Consider the following 16,050-nt stretch of genomic DNA (forward strand, 5'->3'; position numbering starts at 1 on the left):
AACACAACTATAAACACACATACACTAACACAACTATAAACACACATACACTAACACAACTATAAACACACATACACTAACACAACATTAAACACACATACACTAACACAACATTAAACACAACTATAAACATACATACACTAACACAACATTAAACACAACTATAAACACACAAACACTAACACAACTATAAACACACATACACTAACACAACATTAAACACAACTATAAACACACATACACTAACACAACATTAAACACAACTATAAACACACATACACTAACACAACATTAAACACACATACACTAACACAACTATAAACACACATACACTAACACAACTATAAACACACATACACTAACACAACATTAAACACACATACACTAACACAACATTAAACACACATACACTAACACAACTATAAACACACATACACTAACACAACATTAAACACACATACACTAACACAACTATAAACACACATACACTAACACAACATTAAACACAACTATAAACACACATACACTAACACAACATTAAACACAACATTAAACACACATACACTAACACAACATAAAACAAAAATATAAACACACAAACAGTACAACAAAAACATTTTATGTTAAAAACACGAAAGTCATGGATAAAAACAGCTGGCCTAAAAACAATTTTATATGATATATACATCGATCAAGTGTTTAAACTCCACCAACGAAACTAGATCGTCACATTTTAAAATGTTCAGGAGAGAATTCCAGGACCACGGAGCTGAGTAACTAAAACTATTTCTACCATGACCTGTTCTAATTTTTGGTACTGTTAGAAGCAAATCAGAATGGGACCGTAATTGATATTTATTTACTGACCTGACTAAAAAAGAACAGAGATAAAATGGCATTTTACCCAATATGGCCTTAGAAATCAGTGTATACCAGTGGTTAAGCCTACGCAAGGTCAATGACGACCAGCCAACAGCGCTGTAGAGATCACAATGATGTGTTAGATGTTTTTGATTTGTAATGAACCTGAGGGCTGCGTGATACACTGAATCAAATGCTCTCAGGGAAGTGGTTGAGGCCTGCATATATATAATATCACTAAAATCTAAAACCACCAGTTATGTACATTGTACCACCTCCTTCCTGGCCTCCAGAGAAAAACAAGCCTTATGCCGGTAATAAAAACCTCTTTTCAGCTTGAGCTTCCTTATCAAGTTCTCTACATGCACAGCGAAGCTCAGCTTGTCATCAACCCACACACACAAATATTTGGCCACTTTAACGAACTCTATATTATGTCTAGCCAATTTTAGCATTGACACGATTAGTAACATGCCTGGCATTTGAAAATACCATGCATTTTGTTTTACCTGAATTTAGAACCAGCTTTAAATCATACAGATTCAATTTGAGTGTGTAGGAGTGTGTAGGAGTGTGTAGGAGTGTGTATGAGTGTGTATGAGTGTGTAGGAGTGTGTAGGAGTGTGTAGGAGTGTGTAGGAGTGTGTATGAGTGTGTAGGAGTGTGTATGAGTGTGTAGGAGTGTATATGAGTAAAGCACTGAGTTTTTCCTGACAAAATAACCTGACCCGGAAAATCTCCTGGCCCTAGTTATGTACCTTAGTTTTGTATGGGAAAATGTAAGCAGCCCAAACAGCAGTCCCCATGATTTGAGTTGATTGATTTATTACTCTGTTTATATCCAGGCTTGACTGTTGAGAAGACAGACAGGCCAACATTTCCCGGGGTGGTTAAGTTAAAGGAAAAATCTGCGATTTCTACATAAACATTTTGAATTTTAAATGTAATATATATATATACCCATTAATTTGAACTGCAGATTTTCCCTTTAAATCTCCATGTTGAAGGAGGACAGTAGGTGACTGTGAAACTCTATACACTCTCTGGCCAAGTGAACACATTGTCCAATTACAGACTTTCACTGTAGCACAGGTGGTAACCATTAAGAATAGGCAACTGCTTAGCTGCCGCCGAATGAGAAGAAGTTTAAACCTGAATTCAAAGTTATGGCAACTGGCTTAAATCTATTTGCGGTTTACCTTTCATTGCTGTTGATGGTATGCATTTTATTAGAGAAGACTAGGTCTTCCTAAATTTAGCTGTCATCGAGCCGGCTCTTTCGTGAATAACACACACACACACACACACACACACACACACACACACACACACACACACACACACACACACACACACACACACACACACACACACCAGCACCGGGTCAGTGAAATGACTGTCCGTCTGTCTCCAAGCAAAATCCAGGAGTAATACACACACAGCTGTTGTGCCCTCCTCTCGCTCTGAAAATCTGCAGCTGTATAAATGGATTACAGAGTTGGTGTGTGTGTGTGTGTGTGTGTGTGTGTGTGTGTGTGTGTGTGTGTGTGTGTGTGTGTGTGTGTTTATAGTGTGTGTGTGTGTGTGTGTGTGTGTGTGTGTGTGTGTGTGTGTGTGTGTGTGTGTGTGTGTGTGTGTGTGTGTGTGTGTGTGTGTGTGTGTGTGTTCGCAGTGGGAAAAGGGCAATCAGTAAGTCAGGTACAAAGCAGGGTTTACAGGCAGGTGCATGAAAAACAGAAAACGGAAAAAGAGAGCAATCAGCCCGTTGTAAGTGGCTTCCTGTTCCTGACACTATCAAGAATTTTGTTGTCAATGATTCTACCTTCATTCAGTCTGTGGTCAGTCAGTCAGTCAGTAGCCCCACTGTGAGAGACCTTGGTTAACAGCATTTTTATGTCTGTCAAATCAAATCACATCATATTGTATTGGTCACATACACATATTTAGCAAATGTTATTGCGGGTGTAGCGAAATGCTTGTGTTCCTAGCTCCAACAGCGCAGTAGTATCTAACAATTCACAACAATACACAAATCTAAAAGTAAAATAATGGAATTTCTTCAGCCTCCTGAGGTTGAAGAGATGCTGGTGCGCCTTCTTCACCACGCTGTCTGTGTGGGTGGACCATTTCAGATTGTCAGTGATGTGTACGCCGAGGAACTTGAATTTTTTTACCTTCTCCACTTCGGTCCCGTCGATATGGATAAGGGTGTGCTCCCTCTGCTGTCTCCTGAAGTCCATGATCAGCTCCTTCGTTTTGTTGACGTTAAGGGAGAGGTTATTTTCCTGGCACCTCTCCACCAGGGCCCTCACCTCCTCCCTGTAGGCTGTCTCGTCATTGTTGGTAATCAGGCCTACTACTGTTGTGTCGTCTGCAAACGTGATGATTGAGTTGAAGGCGTGCGTGGCCACGCAGTCATGGGTGAAGAGGGAGTACAGGAGGGGGCTCAGCACACATCCTTGTGAGGCTCGTATTGAGGATTAGCGAAGTAGAGGAGTTGTTTCCTACCATTGACCTCCTGGGGGGTCGGCCCATCAGGAAGTCCAAGACCCAGTGGCACAGGGTGGGGTTCAGACCCAGGGCCCAGAGCTTAATGATGCGCTTGGAGGGTTACTATGGAGTTGAAGGCTGAGCTGTAGTCAACTATACGGTTGTTACGTTCCACAGGTACACATAAGCATGGAAGGTGGTGTGTGTGTGTGTGTGTGTATGTGTGTGTGTGTGTGTGTGTGTGTGTGTGTGTGTGTGTGTGTGTGTGTGTGTGTGTGTGTGTGTGTGTGTGTGTGTGCGTGTACTGTGTGGGGACGCCGAATGAGACAGTGTAACCTTGTGGTTGTACTGCCTGTATTAGCTAGCGTTGAAATTGGCTTGTGGTTCTTCTACTAGTACCTACAGTCCCATTTCATTCTCTATGTGAATCATCTCATACAAAACATGCCTTAAGTCTACAATTAGGCATAGCCTGCTGTTATTATGCCAGTGAACAAACAACACTCATCAATAACTCTCAATAAATACATTAGAGACTCTGATCTTTTTTCATTCAACCAACTAAACTAACAAAAAGAAGAAGGAAAATAACAGAAACATCTAGAAGACTGAAGGAATGTTCTTTACTGCAGCCGTGCTTCTCGTTCAGGACAGGAAGTGCCAGTCAAACCGCAAGAATGCCAAGCACTACAGCAGACATGGTTTTCCACAGGAGAAACAGAGGGAGAGAGAAAGAGAGAAATAGAAAGGGAGGGAAGGAGGGAGGGAGGGAAGGAGGGAGAAAGAAGGGAGAAAGGGGGAGTGTGTGTGAGAAAGAAAGAGAGAAAGAGAGGATAAAGCGAGAGAGAGAGACAGACAGACAAACGTGATGTGAGAAAATCACGGCAGGGCAAAAAAAATATCAGAACATCGACAAGAACATAAGCTAACCCCTTTACTACACCTGACAACAGACTGATGACATCACCACACCTACAGGTGCTCACACTTCTGACTCAATGGGGCTTTCCTATGGAGTGCAGATACATCATGAATGGGGCTTTCCTATGGAGTGCAGATACATCATGAATGGGGCTTTCCTATGGAGTGCAGATACATCATGAATGGGGCTTTCCTATGGAGTGCAGATACATCATGAATGGGGCTTTCCTATGGAGTGCAGATACATCATGAATGGGGCTTTCCTATGGAGTGCAGATATACTGTATCATGAATGGGTCTAGCATGTCTATGTATGAGAACATAATATCTGGGTGTTACGGCCTACAGTGAGGGAAAAAAGTATTTGATCCCCTGCTGATTTTGTACGTTTGCCCAGTGACAAAGAAATGATCAGTCTATAATTTTAATGGTAGGTTTATCTGAACAATGAGAGACAGAATAACAACAAAAAAATCCAGAAAAACACATGTCAAAAATGTTATAAATTGATTAGCATTTTAATGAGGGAAATAAGTATTTGATCCCTCTGCAAAACATGACTTAGTACTTGGTGGCAAAACCCTTGTTGGCAATCACAGAGGTCAGACGTTTCTTGTAGTTGGCCACCAGGTTTGCACACATCTCAGGAGGGATTTTGTCCCACTCCTCTTTGGAGATCTTCTCCAAGTCATTAAGGTTTCGAGGCTGACGTTTGGCAACTCGAACCTTCAGCTCCCTCCACAGATTTTCTATGGGATTAAGGTCTGGAGACTGGCTAGGCCACTCCAGGACCTTAATGTGCTTCTTCTTGAGCCACTCCTTTGTTGCCTTGGCCGTGTGTTTTGGGTCATTGTCATGCCCGAATACCCATCCACGACCCATTTTCAATGCCCTGGCTGAGGGAAGGAGGTTTTCACCCAAGATTTGACGGTACGTGGCCCGGTCCATCGTCCCTTTGATGTGGTGAAGTTGTCCTGTCCCCTTAGCAGAAAAACACCCCCAAAAGCATAATGTTTCCACCTCCATGTTTGACGGTGGGGATGGTGTTCTTGGGGTCATAGGCAGCATTCCTCCTCCTCCAAACACGGCGAGTTGAGTTGATGCCAAAGAGCTCCATTTTGGTCTCATCTGACCACAACCCTTTCACCCAGTTGTCCTCTGAGTCATTCAGATGTTCATTGGCAAACTCAGACGGGCATGTATATGTGCTTTCTTGAGCAGGGGGACCTTGCGGGCGCTGCAGGATTTCAGTCCTTCACGGCGTAGTGTGTTACCAATTGTTTTTTTGGTGACTATGGTCCTAACTGTCTTGAGATCATTGAAAAAATCCTCCCGTGTAGTTCTGGGCTGATTCCTCACCGTTCTCATGATCATTGCAACTCCACGAGGTGAGATCTTGCATTGAGCCCCAGGCCGAGGGAGATTGACAGATCTTTTGTGTTTCTTCCATTTGCGAATAATCGCACCAACTGTTGTCACCTTCTCACCAAGCTGCTTGGCGATGGTCTTGTAGCCCATTCCAGCCTTGTGTAGGTCTACAATCTTGTCCCTGACATCCTTGGAGAGCTCTTTGGTCTTGGCCATGGTGGAGAGTTTGGAATCTGATTGATTGATTGCTTCTGTGGACAGGTGTCTTTTATACAGGTAACAAACTGAGATTAGGAGCACTCCCTTTAAGAGTGTGCTCCTAATCTCAGCTCGTTACCTGTATAAAAGACACCTGGGAGCCAGAAATGTTTCTGATTGAGAGGGGGCCAAATACTTATTTCCCTCATTAAAATGCAAATCAATTTATAACATTTTTGACATGCGTTTTTCTGAATTTTTGTTGTTGTTATTCTGTCTCTCACTGTTCAAAAAAACCTACCATTAAAATTATAGACTGATTATTTCTTTGTCAGTGGGCAAACGTACAAAATCAGCAGGGGATCAAATACTTTTTTCCCTCACTCTATTTTCTTTAAGTCATCTCCTATGATATTAATACATGCTGCGTGGTGACTATCACTACCCAGAGATGGAACCCACTGATGAAGGTCATTACTTCAATAGCAGCTAGGACATAGTTCCCTTCAGAAAAATGTCTAATATTATGTTACACTTTAATGGGGGAAATCTTAGATCTCGACTGCAGTCAATTTTAGCTCTGAATAACTGTCAACTAAGAAGACATCTCTGACGTCTGTGTGAACGAGTCAGACACCTCTGTGTGAACGAGTTAGACACCTCTGTGTGAACGAGTCAGACACCTCTGTGTGAACGAGTCAGAGCCCTCTGTGTGAACGAGTCAGAGCCCTCTGTGTGAACGAGTCAGAGCCCTCTGTGTGAGCGAGTCAGAGCCCTCTGTGTGAACGAGTCAGAGCCCTCTGTGTGAACGAGTCAGATCCCCCTGTGTGAGCAAGTCAGAGCCCTCTGTTTATAATATAATACCCCCTAGCAGCGGGGAATATATCCATATATCCAGACAGGAAGCAGTCCATATATCCAGCCAGGAAGCAGTCCATATATCCAGACAGGCGGCAGTCCATATATCCAGACAGGAAGCAGTCCATATATCCAGACAGGAGCAGTCCATATATCCAGACAGGAAGCAGTCCATATATCCAGACAGGAAGCAGTCCATATATCCAGACAGGAAGCCCTGTGCATCTACACTACCGGTCAAAAGTGTTAGAACACCTACTCATGGGTTTTACTTAATTTTTCTATTTTCTACATTGTAGAATAATAGCGAAGACATCAACACTATGAAATGACACATATGGAATCATGTAGTAACCAAAAAAGTGTTAAACAAATCAATATATTTTATATTTGAGATTCTTCAAATAGCCACCCTTTGCCTTGATGACAGCTTTGCACACTCTTGGCATTCTCTCAACTAGCTTTATCTAGAATGCTTTTCCAACAGTCTTGAAAGAGTTCCCACATATTCTGAGCACTTGTTGGCTGCTTTTCACTTCACTTCACTCTGCGGTCCAACTCATCCCAAACCATCTCAATTGGGTTGAGGTCAGGTGATTGTGGAGGCCAGGCCATCTGATGCAGCACTCCATCACTCTCCTTCTTGGTTAAATAGCCCTTACAAAGCCTGGAGGTGTGTTGGGTCATTGTCCTGTTGAAAAACAAATGATAGTCCCACTAAGCCCAAACCAGATGAGATGGTGTATCACTGCAGAATGCTGTGGTAGCCATGCTGGTTAAGTGTGTCTGAATTCTAAATAAATGACAGACAGTGTCACTAGCAAAGCCCCCCCACACCATAACACCTCCTCCTCCATGCTTTACGGTGGGAAATACACATGCGGAGATCATCCGTTCACCCACACCACATCTCACAAAGACATGGCAGTTTCCAATTTGGACTCCAGACCAAAGGACAAATTTCCACCGGTTTAATGCCCAAGCAAGTCTCTTCTTCTTATTGGTGTCCTTTATTAGTGGTTTCTTTGCAGCAATTCAACCACGAAGGTCTGATTCACACAGTCTCCTCTGAACAGTTGAGGTTGAGATGTGTCTGTTACTTGAACTCTGTAAAGCATTTATTTGGCCTGCATTTTTTGATGGCTGGTAACTCTAATGAACTTATCCTCTGCAGCAGAGGTAACTCTGAGTCTTCCATTCCTGTGGTGGTCCTCATGAGAGCCAGTTTCATCATAGCGCTTGATGGTTTTTGCGACTGCACTTGAAGAAACTTTCAAAGTTCTTGAAATATTCCGTATTGACAGACCTTCATGTCTTAAAGTAATGATAGACTGTTGTTTCTCTTTGCTAATCTGAGCTGTTCTTGCCATAATATGGACTTGGTCTTTTACCAAATAGGGCTGTCTTCTGTATACCACTGATTGGCTCAAACAAATTAACTTTTAAGAAGGCACACCTGTTAATTGAAATGCATACCAGGTGACTCCCTCATGAAGCTGGTTGAGAGAATGCCAAGAGTGTGCAAAGCTGTCATCAAGGCAAAGGGTGGCTATTTGAAGAATCTCAAATATAACAAATATTTTGATTTGTTAAACACTTTTTTGGTTACTACATCATTCCATATGTGTTATTTCATGGTTTTGATGTCTTCACTACTTTTCTACAATGTAGAACATAGTAAAAAATAAAGAAAAACTATTGAATGAGTAGGTTTTCTGAAACATTTGACTGGTAGTGTAGAAAGAAAACCCCTTGCTGAGGAACTAATTACAGTCATTCTCACACAGCTTAGTTACACACACACACACACATGTACACACGCACACACACACACACACACACACACACACACACACACACACACACACACACACACACACACAGCTATGTAGTTACACAACACACAGATACTCTGATAACATGACGCTCAGCTCTGTAGGAAATGTGGACAGGAGAAAACATATCACTTTCAGATCAAACACTATGAAGATAGTTGCTGGTCTTTTGTACATATTTTGGTTTAAATTAGGCTTGTTTAGTTTATTTTGTTATACTATTGTGTGACAACACTATTATATCACATTGTATGTACATTTCATTGTATACAATACAGACATTAGACATTAAATAACAATCATTCTGTTATTTATATAAAGACAAAACATTCCAGCTGCATTGGTGTTTGACCCGTCTGGAAGAGAGTGTCAGTCTTCCTGGTACATGGTGACTGCCTGGAGCAGAGAGCTGTTTTGACTGCTTAGTTCTGGCAGAGGTCGCCGTGACCCCTTGGGTTTCAACTGGAGAGAATCTGGGAGGAAATACCGCCGGCAAGGAGAGAGGGCAGACTGGGCATGGCTCGGGGGTGGGCCTCCATTGAGCTCCTCGGATAAAAGTCATTGGGGTGTGGGGGGGGGGGGCTGGAGTGGCGTCGCACAGCGTTTGCTGCCTGCGAGCTGACAGCCTTCAAGGGCGAATGAGGGGGATTTTTCAGACCAAATCCCACAGGTGCGCCCCCCCTCCACTCTAAGCCATCTCATAGTTTCCTCCGAGCACGTTCACACACCCAGTCTACGTCCCAAATGGCACCCTATTCCCTATATAGTGCACTACTTTAGACCGGAGCCTTATGGGTTCCTAGTGCATGATTTAAGGAATAGGGTGCCATTTTGGGATGAGGTCCAAGACAGGAGAGACCCTTGAAGGCCTTCCAGCTTCAACATTTGTCCCGTCTGGAAGGAATTAAGAGGGGGGGGTGTATGAGGTGGTCGGACCAATTTCCCAGAGTCAGGGAGACACACCCAAAACACTGCACCATCGTATCCAGAGTTCTGTCCCTTTCTCTCCCTGCCTAGCGACACCATTCTCTGTTCCCTCTCCTCCCTGCCATGTCCCCCATGAAACATCATGCCATTTCCCCTTTCTCATCCTCACGCAGAAAGAATACATCGATATTGGACATGTTGTACTGGACATGTTGTCCGGTCCTCAAGGTTCATTCCTCTAACCGGTCCCTGATTAGACCCTTTACTCAGAACTCCTCAGTCTGCATGGGTCTGTTGCTTGGTCAGACTCAGAGGATGCGTCCCAAATGGCACCCCTATTACCTATGGGGGCCCTGGTCAAAAGTAGTGCACTATATAGGGAATAGGGTGCCATTTGGGATACAGACCTGAGAGCCAGTGGCTGTGGCTGCAGCTCCATTACGGTAAGTCTTGCTCAGTCTCTAGGGCTGGTAGAGTAAGAATATCACAGAGAGAGAGAGAGAGGCCAACTGGCCCAGGATCAATCAGACACACTGCCAGATAGGATCAACAACATTTTTATGTATGCCTTTAAGCAAGTTATATTCTCTCTCTCTCTCTCTCTCCTGCTCGCTCTCTCACACTCCCCCACTCTCTCGTTCTCTCCTGCTCTCTCTCACACCCCCTCCCTCTCTCCGTCTCGCTCTCTCACACACCCCCTCTATTTCTCTCTCCTGCTCTCTCACACTCCCCACTCTCTCTCTCGCCTGTTCTCTCTCACTACCACCCTCTCTCTCACACTCCCCCTCTCTTTCTCTCTCCAGCTCTCTCACACTCCCCCTCTCTTTCTCTCTCCTGCTCTCTCTCACGCTCCCCACTCTCTCTCTCTCCTGCTCTCTCACACCCCCTCTCTCTATCTCGCCTGCTCTCTCTCTCTCACTACCACCCTCTCTCTAACACTCCCCCTCTCTCTCTCTCCTGCTCTCTCTCTCACACTCCCCCTCTCTTTCTCTCTCCAGCTCTCTAACACTCCCTCTCTCTCTCTCTCTCCTGCTCTCTCTATCACACTCCCCCTCTCTCTCTCTCTCTCTCTCTCTCCTGCTCTCTCTATCACACTCCCCCCCTCCCTCTCTCTCTTTCTCTCTCTCCTGCTCTCTCACTCCCCCTCTCTCTCTCTCTCTCCGGCTCTCTCTAACACTCCCCCTCTCTCTCGCTCCTGCTCTCTCTCTCACTCCCCCTCTCTTTCTCTCTCTCTCCTGCTCTCTCTCTCTCACACTCCCCCTCTCTTTCTCTTTCTCTCCTGCTCTCTCTCTCACACTCCCCCTCTCTTTCTCTCTCTCTCCTGCTCTCTCTATCACACTCCCTCTCTCGCTCCATCACACTCCCCCTCTCTCTCTCTCTCTCCTGCTCTCTCTATCACACTCCCCTCTCTCTCTCTCTTTCTCCTGCTCTCTCTCTCTCACACCCCCCCTCTCTTTCTCTCTCTCTCCTGCTCTCTCTATCACACTCCCTCTCTCGCTCTCTCTCTCCATCACACTCCCCCTCTCTCTCTCTCCATCACACTCCCCCTCTCTCTCTCCTGCTCTCTCTCACTTTCTTCTCTTTTTCCTCCACCAATAATCATCTCTTTTTATTTGTGGTGTTCTTGTACTTCTTGGCAGAGACCAGGAGAACTGGAGGCTTTGAGGAGGACTGCCCTGTCATCCTGTGGCGGTAATATCTGGGCGAGGCCACTACAATAGTTGACACCAGCTGTGAGGTGAGCTGGAGAGGGTCTGGGGTGAGGTGAGCTGGAGAGGGTCTGGGGTGAGGTGAGCTGGAGAGGGTCTGGGGTGAGGTGAGCTGGAGAGGGTCTGGGGTGAGGTGAGCTGGAGAGGGTCTGGGGTGAGGTGAGCTGGAGAGGGTCTGGGGTGGGGTGAGCTGGAGAGGGTCTGGGGTGAGGTGAGCTGGAGAGGGTCTGGGGTGAGGTGAGCTGGAGAGGGTCTGGGGTGAGGTGAGCTGGAGAGGGTCTGGGGTGGGGTGAGCTGGAGAGGGTCTGGGGTGGGGTGAGCTGGAGAGGGTCTGGGGTGAGGTGAGCTGGAGAGGGTCTGGGGTGGGGTGAGCTGGAGAGGGTCTGGGGTGGGGTGAGCTGGAGAGGGTCTGGGGTGGTGTTTGAGTAATAATGACGGCTTACTGACATGAGCCGCGTTACTGAACATAGGATAAGTGAACACTACTGTTGTTTGAAAAAGAGCAAGCACAGTGCTTTCTCAGTCCCATAATATAAGGGTAAGGGCCTGAGGACTCACATGGCTGAGGGGAAATAAGGAAACTTGTGACAAGGCCTTAGAATCCACAGAGTGGATGACTGAGCTACAATATTTACACATAGGATGCGTGTCCTAAACGGAACCCTAATTCCCTTTAAAGGGCACTACTTCCGACCGCCCCGTAGGGCCCTGGTCAAAAGTAGTGCACTATACATGGACTAGGTTGCCATTTGGAACGCAGAAGAGACAGAGAGGATGAATGTTACTGCTGACAACAGCATACTGTTTCATTCTAGATGAAGAGCACACTCGGGGAGAGATACAGAGGAGAATGACTGTAGTTAAAACTCTGCCAAAGAGCTTGGTTGTGTCCCAAAAAATCATCCTATTCATAGGGGCCTTGGGGAAAAGTAGTGCACTTGACTATATAGGGAATAGGGTGCGCAATTTGGGACGCAACCCTTTTCGTTAGCATAGCATCTCAGTATTACGGGGAATTAACGTCACTACCATAGTATGTGTACAGTACATCCTGTTAAGTCCTGCTGGATTGTTATTAAATATCAGCAGTGGTAGAAAAACAACTGTCATACTTGAGTACAAGTAAAGAGCCAGTGCATTCAGAAAAGTATTCAGACCCCTTGACTTTTTCCACATTTTGTTACGTTACAGACTTATTCTAAAACGGATTCAATAGTTTTTTTCTCCCCCTCATCAATCTACAGTGGTAAGAAAAAAAGTATGTGAACCCTTTGGAATTACCTGGATTTCTGCATAAATTTGATCTGATCTTCATCAAAGTCACAACAATAGATAAACACAGTCTGCTTACACTAATAACACACAAACAATGATACGTTTTCATGTCTTTATTGAACACATCGTGTAAACATTCACAGTGCAGGGTGGGAAAAGTATGTGAACCCTTTGACTTAATAACTGGTTGACCCTCCTTTTTGCAGCAATAAACTCATCCAAACATTTTTTTGTAGTTGCGGATCAGACCTGCACAACGGTCAGGAGGAGTTTTGTACCATTCCTCTTTACAAAACTGTTTCAGTTCAGCAATATTCTTGGGATGCCTGGTGTGAACCACTCTCTTGAGGTCATGTCACAGCATCTCAATTGGGTTGAAGTCAGGACTCTGACTGGGCCAATCCAGAAGGTGTATTTTCTTCTGTTGAAGCCATTCTGTTGTTGATTTACTTCTGTGTTTTGGGTCGTTGTCCTGTTACATCACCCAACTTCTGTTGAGCTTCGATTGACGGACAGATAGCCTTACATTCTCCTGCAAAATGTCTTGATAAACTTAGGAATTAATTTTCCCGTCAATGATAGCAAGCTGTCCAGGCCCTGAGGCAGCAAAGCAGCCCCAAACCATGATGCTCCCTCCACCATACTTTACAGTGAGGATGATGTTTTGATGTTGGTGTGCTGTGCCTTTTTTTCTCCACACATAGTGTTGTGTGTTCCTTCCAAACAACTCAACTTTAGTTTCATCTGTCCACAGAATATTTTGCCAGTAGCGCTGTGGAACATCCAGGTGCACTTTAGTAAACTTCAGACGTGCAGCAATGTTTTTTTTGGACAGCAGTGGCTTCTTCCGTGGTGTCCTCCCATGAACACCATTCTTGTTTAGTGTTTTACGCATCGTAGACTCGTCAAAAGAGATGTTAGCATGTTCCAGAGATTTCTGTAAGTCTTTAGCTGACACTCTAGGATTCTTCTTAACCCCATTGAGCATTCTGCACTGTGCTCTTGCAGTCATCTTTGCAGGATGGCCTCTCCTAGGGAGAGTAGCAACAGCGCTGAACTTTCTCCATTTATAGACAATTTGTTTTACCGTGGACTGATGAACATCATGGTTTTTATAAATAATTTTATAACCCTTTCCAGCTTTATGCAAGTCAACAATTCTTAATATTAGGTCTTCTGAGATAACTTTTGTTCAATTTCTGGGACACTGTAAAGTCCATGGAGAATAAGAGCACCTCCTCCCAGCTGCCAACTGCTCTGAGGCTAGGAAACACTGTTACCACCGATAAATCCACTATAATTGAGAATTTCAATAAGCATTTCTCTACGGCTAGCCATGCTTTCCACCTGGCTACCCCTACCCCGGTCAACTGCCCGGCACCCTCCACAGCAACCTGCCAAAGCCCCCACCATTTCTCCTTCACCCAAATCCAGATAGCTGATGTTCTGAAAGAGCTGCAAAATCTGGACCCATACAAATCTGCCGGGCTAGACAATCTGGACTCTCTCTTTCTAAAATGATCTGCCGAAATTGTTGCAACCCCTATTACTAGCTTGTTCAACCTCTCTTTCGTATCGTCTGAGATTCCCAAAGATTGGAAAGCTGCCGCGGTCATCCCCCTCTTCAAAGGGGTTGACACTCTAGACCCAAACTGCTACAGACCTATATCTATCCTACCCTGTCTTTCTAAGGTCTTCGGAAGCCAAGTTAACAAACAGATTACCGACCATTTCGAATCCCACCGTACCTTCTCCGCTATGCAATCTGGTATCAGAGCTGGTCATGGGTGCACCTCAGCCACGCTCAAGGTCCTAAACGACATCATAACCGCCATCGATAAGAGACATTACTGTGCAGCCGTATTCATCGACCTTGCCTAGGCTTTCGACTTTGTCAGTCACCACATTCTTATTGGCAGACTCGAAAGCCTTGGTTTCTCAAATGATTGACTCGCCTGGTTTACCAACTACTTCTCTGATAGAGTTCAGTGTGTCAAATCGGAGGGCCTGTTGTCCGGACCTCTGGCAGTCTCTATGGGTGTGCCACAGGGTTCAATTCTCGGGCCGACTCTCTTCTCTGTATACATCAATGATGTTGTTCTTGCTGTTGGTGATTCTCTGATCCACCTCTACGCAGACGACACCATTCTGTATACTTCTGGCCCCTCTTTGGACACTGTATTAACTAACCTCCAGACGAGCTTCAATGCCATGCAACTCTCCTTCCGTGGCCTCCAACTGCGCTTAAACGCAAGTAAAACTAAATGCATGCTATTCAATCGATCACTGCCCGCACCTGCTCGTCCGTCCAGCATCACTACTCTGGACGGCTCTGACTTAGAATACGTGGACAACTACAAATACCTGGGTGTCTGGTTAGACTGTAAACTCTCCTTCCAGACTCACATTAAGCATCTCCAATCCAAAATTAAATCTAGAATCGGCTTCCTATATCGCAACAAAGCATCCTTCACACATGCTGCCAAACATACCCTCGTAAAACTGACCATCCTACCGATCCTCGACTTCGGTGATGTCATCTATAAAATAGCCTCCAACACTCTACTCAACAAACTGGATGCAGTCTATCACAGTGCCATCCGTTTTGTCACCAAAGCCCCATACACTACCCACCATTGCGACCTGTACGCTCTCGTTGGATGGCCCTCGCTTCATACTCGTTGCCAAACCCACTGGCAACAGGTTATCTACAAGTCTCTGCTAGGTAAAGTCCCCCCTTCTCTCAGCTCACTGGTCACCATAGCAGCACCCACTCATAGCACGCACTCCAGCAGGTATATCTCACTGGTCACCCCCAAAGCTAATTCCTCCTTTGGTCGTCTTTCCTTCCAGTTCTCTGCTGCCAATGACTGGAACGAACTGCAAAAATCTCTGAAGCTGGAGACTCATATCTCCCTCACTAGCTTTAAGCACCAGCTGTCAGAGCAGCTCACAGATCACTGCAGCTGTACATTGCCCATCTGTAAACACCCCATCTATCTACCTTCCTCATCCCCATACTGTATTTATTTATTTATCTTGCTCCTTTGCACCCCAGTATCTCTACTTGCACATTCATCTTCTGCACATCTTGCTATAATGTAATTACTTCGCCACCATGGCCTATTTATTGTCTTAACTTACCTCATTTGCACTCACCGGTATTATTGACTGTATGTTTTGTTTATTCCATGTGTAACTCTGTGTTGTTGTATGTGTGTCACGCCCTGGCCATAGAGAGGGTTTTATTCTCTATTTTGGTTAGGCCAGGGTGTGACTAGGGTGGGCATTCTATGTCCTTTTTTCTATGTTTTGTGTTTCTTTGTTTTGGCCGGGTATGGTTCTCAATCAGGGACAGCTGTATATCGTTGTCTCTGATTGGGAGCCATACTTAGGCAGCCTGTTTTCCTTTGGGTTTTGTGGGTCGTTACTTTCTGTTTAGTTCATGTTCCTGACAGAACTGTTTAGCTGTCGTTCGTTTTCTTGTTTTGTTGAAAGTGTTCTATTAAAAGTTAATGATGAGCTTTCACCACGCTGCGCCTTGGTCTACTCCTTTCGATGGCCGTTACAATGTGTCGAATTGCTATGCTTTATCTTGGCCAGGTCGC

Source organism: Salmo salar, chromosome ssa14 (genome assembly GCF_905237065.1).
Source record: "Salmo salar chromosome ssa14, Ssal_v3.1, whole genome shotgun sequence".
NCBI lineage: Eukaryota > Metazoa > Chordata > Actinopteri > Salmoniformes > Salmonidae > Salmo > Salmo salar.